The sequence below is a fragment of the Cyprinodon variegatus genome, unplaced genomic scaffold (genome assembly GCF_000732505.1).
Source record: "Cyprinodon variegatus isolate N-32 unplaced genomic scaffold, C_variegatus-1.0 Scaffold80, whole genome shotgun sequence".
In the NCBI taxonomy this organism is placed as follows: Eukaryota; Metazoa; Chordata; class Actinopteri; order Cyprinodontiformes; family Cyprinodontidae; genus Cyprinodon; species Cyprinodon variegatus.
Window position 1 is genome coordinate 1,146,058 of NW_015150533.1, and position 6,772 is coordinate 1,152,829.

Here is a 6,772-nt window from a genome sequence, read left to right on the forward strand (position 1 = left end):
ATATATATATACATACATACAAGTGGAGCAGTACAGCTATCGCCATAGTGTTCCGCCTGATTTATGCATATAAATAGCTTTATTATAATTATGCATGGAGTTTTACAGATTATATGGACACTGCAATGTAAGTAGAACAGGAAAGGAGAAACAGAAAAAAAGGAGAAAGGATTAAAGAAAGAGGAGATAAAAGACAGATAATGATAAAAAAATCTTTAGTCTGCTTCATCACCTGCAAAGAGATGTGAAAAGAACAGCACAACCAAGGGATATAGTATAAGAGATACAATAAAGTAACACCTTGATACTATCGCTGAAGTATAAGTAGTATTATTTATTAACATGTATATAAATGTACTCTTTATGTACTCTTTTTCAGACGATATTGTTCCAAAATTTAGAGAATTTCTAAAAATCCTGTCATATTTTGTCGTGTTTTTTTCTCGCTATCTTATGCAGGCCAGTTAGTAATACGTCAGCCTGTACACCTAAATTCGGCTAATCATATATCAACGGTCATCTGTCAATCAAATTTTTTGGGTCATAGCATCTTGATTCATATGTCGCAGCTGATATACTCAACTGTTGAAATGAGAAATCAGAATAATTTACTTTCCCATTGAGTTGCGTCCCAGTGTTCACGGGGATGGACGTGTGTGTCTTCAGCAGGCATAGAGCTAACAGAACTGGCAGCGTTGTGAGGCAAGAGCTCAAACATGTACGTCTGTAAACCTTCTACACCAAACCAAGCTTCTGCCGCACTGGCGTCCTCTTCCACAACATCTTCGTCCCCGCTTTCCTCTAAATAAAAAATGTATGACGGAGGAGACCCATCCACGACCTCCGACACAAAACTCTCCTCCCCTTGCATGTTTCTGCTGTCCATAGTGTTCCTTGACAGTGTCGTTTCTATTGGTCTAAAATGGAATTTCCCATTGTTAACCTACTAGCAATAAGTTGCTAACTGGTAAGCAAGATGCTTCCGAGGAACCGGCCAGAACCAAACTTGCTTGCTAACCTTCAGCAACAACAATCCCGCCCTCTTGATAAACAACCAATCACATTCACTTTATTCACTCATGTAAAGTTGAGCACCAATCGGGAGAATTCGGAAATGCGACGGTTGGAACAGCTGTTTCCCTTAGACTTTAAAATCATCCTTCTAGACAACAAACACTTAACCCAAGCAGCGGTGGTCATGGGTATAAGTGATATGACTCTCCACTTACTAAGATGTGAGTGCCATTACATATCTGAAAAGCTAAATATTTTTGAAAAGCAACGCTGTCACAGTTTGAGGTATTGTGGAGGATTTTTGCTAAATTTTTAAAAGACTCGTCCTCTCCACTTTAAAAAAAAAAAAAACGCATGCACAACTCTGTACCTGCTCCTCGAGAGAGAACGCATATTAAATGAGCCCATTTCTCCTTGTGCACCCTCTGTTTTAAAGTTGCTGTTCTCATAGCTCATACAAGCTTACTGTTCCCTGAACGTCCGCACTAACCCTTATATCCTTCAATTACTATATAAAGTGGCGACCAGAGCATGTGAACAGAGCGCAGCACCACTCAAATCTCGCTCCCCGCCCAGGAGGATGTTCGCTTATTCACTCCGCTGCTCAAAGTTGCGCCAGGACACTGCTGCTCAAACTTCGCTCACCTTAATTTTCCTGCCGCTCTGGCGAAATCGCACCACGCTCGCTCAAATTTTCAGGAGAAGGCCTTTTGTGACATTTTTCCTTCATGTAATTTTGCCAGTGCCCTGGGACACACGGCATTGATTTAATGACGTGACCGATACATGTGCTGTGTGTACACAGCACATGTATCGTGTATTGTGAGCGCATCAGAGCGAACTGGAGCGGAGCTAAATCCTTACTTCGGCCTTTGAATTAAAAACCTCTCTGTGCTCCATCATATTTCTTTCGCTCCGCGCAACCGCTCCGCTCACATGCTCTGGTGGGGACTATATAGTAGACTCTATAGCAAACTCAGTTAACTGACCGTGCGGACAGTTGATCACTGCTTTTCATTCCCCATTGGTCACATAACTCCTCCTCCACTGGATGCTGCCTGCGCCATCTTTGTTATTACCTGTTGGGTAGCGACAGCGTATGGCAACAGCAGGCTGCTGTGACAGCTAATCCCATAAGCCTTTGCGAGGAGAGCTCTCAATCCAAAGCCTTCCAGGATATATCTGCCTCTTCTGAGGCTTTTCCTTTCTTCTAATAAACATCGTAGACACTTTTTCTCCTACGACCATTTTGAAAGCTGTGAGAATATGACTGTATGAAACCGTAGCTCACCTCACAAATGCGGGCAAAATTGCCCATGCTCAGAAAAAGATAGCTAATGGGGCGAGCACATAGGACGACCTTACGTTAACGTATCATTTTTTTTTTTTCTTGTTTATTTGATAGGGACAAGTATGTTTCAGGAATCATGTCACACACTATAACATTTTAGCTAAGGCTAATTCTCAATGCCTGTCCCCAGTTAGGCTTTTACACAAAACACAGTGACTGTACACAAGACACAACAGAACAAATTACACACTAAAACATCACAGATACAAGATCAGGTCAGTTAGATTATTAATGTTCACAATGGCTGACCTCTCAATAAAAAAAGTCTTTAAGTTTATGTTTAAAAAGGACCCAGTTTGACTCTCCCTTCAGTTCTGGAGGTAACATATTTCATGTTTTGGTGCCTTGTACAGTGAAAGCTGATTGTCTGAAGGACGTTTTGCATCTGGGCACTTGACAGTTTCCACTGTGAGCTCCTCTTGTAACTGAGCCCACAGCTCTGAGAGGAACTACACAGTCACTCAAAACCTCAGGGGCCTGATCATGCAAGCATTTGTAAACTAGTTTTAACTGAGCAAATTTGACAAAGTTCTCAAAATGTATCTAAGATTTTTATTGCTCTATTGTATATCATCTGAAGAGGCTTGATAGTAGTGCTTGTGGCCTGTGACCAAGAACTAATGCAGTAACTTAGACGTAAAAAGATCATGGAGTGCACAAAACTGTCAGCAGTGTGAAAAGGTAGGTAATCTCTAATCAGTTTGAATGTGTACAAGTTTCCTTTTGTTACTCTGGACACTTTTTTTTACATGGCTGTCAAATTTCAATTGTGAGTCAAGTATTAGTCCTAGATACTTGATTTCTGAGAACTGCTGGATTCTGGCTCCATTTATCTGTAAATTTAGTTCCTGAGATATGGGCTTGGTCCTAGAAGAGAAACAGACAGACATAGTTTTTTTTTTAACATTCAGAGACAGCCCTGCATTATGGAACAAAACTGACACAGTTTGTAGATGTCCTGACAGTTCATCACCAGAATGATTGACAGTAAGAGGACCACTTATTTAGATGATCCACCTGGAAATAAAAGAATCATCCACCAGCGCTGTATCATTACTGTATTGAACTGAAGCAACACAAACCCTGAAGAGCCAACCAGTTTAGAAAAATAAAACGCAGACAAACGCAGTATAGTTTTCACAGCATTAGTGATGCACGACCTTACATGAGGCATTTTAATGAGGCCTGTTGCCTGCAGCAAACCTTAAGACAAATACAACAGGCAAAGTTATTTTCTACATCAAGTAATTAAAGTAATTTCAAGGCAGCACGAGGAAAAAAATGATCTTAGTCAGGTGAGTGAACATAGTAAATAAAATAGGGGGTGAAAATGTGCATATGTTTATCATTAATATAAATCAGGCTGTGAATGGATATTTGTATCCCATGTCAGCACATTGCATTGGATACAGATTATGGCCACAGGCATCTGTATTTAGATTAGATTAGATTAGATTAGATTCAACTTTATTGTCATTACACATGTACAGGTACAAGGCAACGAAACGCAGTTTAGGTCTAACCAGAAGTGCAAAAGCAGCAAGTGCAGGATAAATAATGGTACCATAAATACAGGACGTGGGTATTTCTACTGAATGAGTATAGCGATGAATACTATTATAAATATTGAATATAACATATAGATCACTAGTGTTATGAAATACATTTACAGCTGGATATGTACCGAATATAATATACAGATACAGATAATTAATTAAGCAATGCAAGTTTGTGTCAGGAAAAAGAAAAAAAACGTAACTATGACAAATAAAGAAGGATTGTTTGTTATCTCTGGACAGATGAACAATCAGCAGCTGCTATTGATTCAGGTTTTCAGCTGCTCACAGCAGGTCTGTCTATCGTTTACTTTTATCAAGACTTCCTTTCGTTTTGGTGAATAATTAGCTGTGTTCCAACCCCCAAATACTTCTGGATAACATGCGTCTGATTTGTTTCCCACTGACAACACTAATTACCGTAGATGTCTTTTTTTTTTTTTTGACAAAAAGCCTGTGTCTCCTACACTGCGGCTCCTGCAGTGGAGGGGTGGTTTTACTGTGGGACAAATTGCTATGATTGGTCATTTGCTGACAAGCTTCCAGGGTGATTTGTTTGACTGACAGGTGGTGTCACGTCACATGTACTTCTATATTTGGCTTGTATAAGTTTCCTATTCTTGCTTCAAAACTAAAAAAAATAAATAAATACAAAAAACAAACAAACAAATAACACAACAATAGGGGTGGGTTTTTTGGTTTCTTAAATTATTTCTTGAGGAGAGACATTTTAAACTCCACTTAGCCCACATGTGCAGAGAAATGCAGCTGGCTCTGAAGTGCTATGTAATCCTGCTTACTTCTTAGCCTAAAAAGGCTAATCGGTTTAAATTTACTATAATCAAATAAAGCATAGATGATTAACTCTGAATAAATATTGCCTAACATCTTGATTGTGACTGATATGCTACTATTCCCGGCTGGCTATCTTGTTACTATGTAGTGTTTACTATCGTGAATTGAATACTTAAGTGAGTATTGTGGTCAAATAATAATCATAAAAAACTATTACGAACAAACATGACACTGGGTTGAACAAAACTAGAACTGGAGAGTTAGTGAATTAATGTTGGTCTGTGGAAATGTATTGATTGATTGACTTTATTGATCTCAGTAGAGAAATTTACTCATTACATCAGTTCAAATAGTCAAAGGACTATTTGACTTTTTTTAAATTGTAGGATCATTATACAGGGTTATTGCACAGGTTTTTTTTTATGGGTATTCATATAGATGGATATTTATATAGATAGTTATTGCACTGGGTGTCAAATATAGAGAAACAGGTTATTGAACAGGGTATCAAATAGAAATGGCACATTGTACATTGCACAAGTTATTGTGTTGCAGTGTCTTATAGTAGAGTCTGGTTGCAGCAGGGATGAAAGGGATGGTAGTGCTTTTTTACAAACAGGGTATAAAAGTCTTTCACTAAAGGAACTGCTCAGCTCTTTTACGGCGATAGTAGTTTTTCTCCACTGCTGATTCTTGCATAAGTGGGTTCTCAGGATTCACTTCCTTCTACATCAGATATGCAGACAATATGCTGCGAACCAGGAAGCAACTGGGACCTAAAAACATTCTTTTCTTATGAGGAATCTGTGAGCTTCCCTATTGGAAAACTACCTGTATGAGCCACTTATTGCCTTCTCAATATGATGTATATTATTTTGCTCCCAAATATGTATCAGCTTGAGGAACAAAGCGATTGATATTTATAGACACTGGCTGCTTTATCATTTTCTGATCAGTTAAGTAGATGAAGACTGCTTTGGTGTTCCTAACAAACATGTTTTCGACACATGATAAGCGACATTAATAACAATAAATATTAGAGTTATTTCACTTTCTTTTACTAGCAGCCTGTCTAGATAAAATAATATTTTGTTTGTTGGCTCCATAGAGAATGACCAAAATCAGCTAAATATGAGAAACCTGGAGATGATTAAGGAACCAACAGGATGGAACCTAGAGAGCTGCAGGGTAAAAACGTTGCATATAGCAGCTGAGGGATGATAGATCTCTAAAGTCTTGTATTTTGTAAAATCTTAGCTCAGTTCATAAACAAATAAAATTAAGAAACAGATTACATGGTATTTTAGTTTTTATTTTATTTTTCTTTTGTCGCTCAGTTGCTCAGAAGCAAACACTGTGCAAACATAAGGATTAGATAAAAAAGGATTTAATATTAATCACACCAAGAAACTTGGTATGATTTAAAAGCAATACTGAGCAACATAGCCAAAGCAATTTAATCGTTCGTATATACCAGCTGTATTAGTAATATAGAAATAATCTCTACATCCACCAAAACATATATATTTAATCCAATACTTTAAAAATAATTCTGATGTCCACTTCTTCTATGATTTAACTGCTTATCTAAAAAAAAGAGATTCCAAATTTTGTGAAAAATTCAACTAAGGATTTCACTTAAAAGTCTTTAAAAAGTGAGCAAAAATATAAGCCTATCAGGAAAGTGAGCATCCTGGTCACCAGATGTCATAGAGTGGAGGCCAGAAGGACAGAGTTTAGATGAAGACACCATAAACAAGGGGCATTGATAAAGATTTTTTAAGGTAATTTATTCACTGTAGTAAACATTATGTTGCACACCTGATTATTTAATGATTTGTAAATTTTATGCTTTCATTTTTATTTTTGGAGTAAACCACCAGTATAGAAAAATGAAGGATCTGGTCCCAGATACAAACAGTCATATTCAGTAGAATTCTATTGAAAACTTGTCTGTAACTGTGGTCACTAGGTGAAACACAGTGCATATGTCAATGAATTAAACTTCCTTTAAAGCTTTTTTACTGGTAACAATACAGTATTACAATATTACATC